This window comes from Arvicola amphibius, chromosome 2 (genome assembly GCF_903992535.2).
Source record: "Arvicola amphibius chromosome 2, mArvAmp1.2, whole genome shotgun sequence".
NCBI classification, from domain to species: domain Eukaryota; kingdom Metazoa; phylum Chordata; class Mammalia; order Rodentia; family Cricetidae; genus Arvicola; species Arvicola amphibius.
Window position 1 is genome coordinate 617,056 of NC_052048.2, and position 2,214 is coordinate 619,269.

General features: G+C 43.6%; 1 pseudogene; it reads right to left on the reverse strand.

Moving 5' to 3' along the window:
• Window positions 1–268: 268 nt before the first annotated feature.
• Window positions 269–1,155, reverse strand: LOC119806467 (annotated as a pseudogene).
• Between the last annotated feature and the right edge of the window lie 1,059 nt (window positions 1,156–2,214).

Sequence of the window (2,214 nt, forward strand, 5' to 3'; positions counted from 1 at the left end):
AAGACATGGATTCTACAGTTTACCTCAAGATACATCATGAGGTTGGGACACTATGCTCTGAAAGGGACTCGAGCATCCAAAGCCAACATTCACTTCCACCCTGGTTTTGTCTCAGAACAGGAGAGAAGAGGCCTGGTTCTGCTGCACTGCTGCAGGTGAGTAATGTCTTTGTCAGATCCTTCCTGGGCCTCATGTGGGGCAAGAGTCATCACACATCAGACTCTTCCCTTCCAGAGAGGCGCATAGTCCCATCCTTCAATACCTGGCCTTAAACCTCCTGTTCTAAAAGTCTCTGGCGTGTCTCTAGCATGATCTCCTCCATTACTTCTGGCTTTAAGATATCTTTGATCTGATGTGCAAGGGAGGCCTCCTAGCAGTACAGGATGCTGGTGTCATAAAGCATTGTTCTCTGAGTTACCAGCAAAACTATGCAGTTCCGAAGCCAGGAGATTACCTCTTGATGGCAAAGGGCTACCGGTTCCAGGTGTGCAATGAAGCCTCCAGCATCCTCATCTTTGTGCTCAGGTGTAGGGTAGATCTAGATGAAACCATTGTTACCCAAAATCACTGAAGCACCACATGGCAAGTGATGGAAATGAGTCTTCTGTTGTTTCACCAGGGAAAGAGAGACCTGGACTAAAACTACCTGACCTAGCTTTCCATATTTCAGGCTCCTTGTGTACAGAGAAACAGCTCCATCCAAGAACACTACCTGAACTTCCACACTGATGAGGTCTCCTTCCTGTAAGAAGCCTCTCATGGCCAGTTCATCCTCTGCAGATCTTCTCCTCAGCTCCCCTCCAGGCAGGTTCATGGATGAGAGGAGTAAGAAGGAATCTAGCCTGGAATTTGTCTCCACCTTCCACCTCTTCTGTTGAACCTCTGTGATTCTGCCCACTACAATGTCTCCTGCCTCTCCATTGTATCTGGTTTTCAAGGCTTTCACACAGATCAGCTTGTTCACTCTCTCCAACAAGCCAGCCACAGATGCAATGAGCTTCTCTTCCCTTCCCCCATGTATGTCCCATGGCCCCACATGAATCCTGTGTCCATGGTGATTGTATCCCCTAGTACCAACAAATGTTTCTTAGAGTCATGGCCCAGGCTCTCACTGAAAGATTTGCAAGCCTTAGAAAGCCTCATCTCCATCGCCATCTGAGTACCAATGACTTATGCAGGCTTTGCTCTACTCTCGACGCTGGATATGCAGTCTTATAATTAATACAATTTCTGTATAATTATTAGGGGTCTGGTCAGTGGGGAAATGACCAAGAACCCTCTGTCTGTACCAGGATGTAATTAAGTTTGCAATTTATACAGCATATACAAGATTAATGTCTAAGTTCAGTTGTCCTGTTAAGTATTCATGATTCCTTGATTACTAAGGGATCATACAAAGAAGCACAAATCAGCCTGAATGCTTTACTGCCTGAGAAAATACAACAGTCTGTCAGGAACTAGGAGGTATATTGTGACCCAGGAACCATGGACTTCAACCTAAAAAACCTATGACACGGGTTTATCAAGGCAGTTAGGTCAGGCCAACTCCACAGTTCCTGGAAGAGCTTACTGCCCACTAAAATCCTATGACCTTGACCTCTACTGTCTGCCCTTACTCGCAACATTCCCATCTTCTAGGTCCTACAAGAACAGCTGATTAAGCTCTTTGTCCAGTTTTCTGATATCTTAAGCATTCTTATAAGAGTCAACATTCCCAAGGTCTTCTACAGCAACAAAATCCCCTTGGAGTCCCATTTTCATTCCAACTTTCTTCTGTTGCTGTTATTAAATTATGCAATCAAAAGCAACTCAGGTAATGAACATGTTTATTTGGTTGTAAACCCTATTTCACAATTCCTCCTTATGAGAGCTTAGGATAGATACTCAAGCAAATAACTAAAGGTAAAATGTGGAATCATTGTTTTCTGGCTTTATCACTGTCTTGTGTTCAGCTAGCTCTCCTATTCCAGGATTGCTTGTTCAGAGATATTGCCAACTCAGTGGAAGAGCCTTCCTATATCAATCAAAATCAACACAATCTCTCTCAGAGCCCTTAATCAGGTATTCTGATCTAAACACACTCTCAATTGGAACTTTCTCAGATCACTCTAAGCTATGCCATGCTGATAGTGGAGGCTAATCAGAAGAAAGAGACAATATACAAGAAGGTTTTAAAGATCCAAAGGCAACATACTATTCATATCAATCACTTAA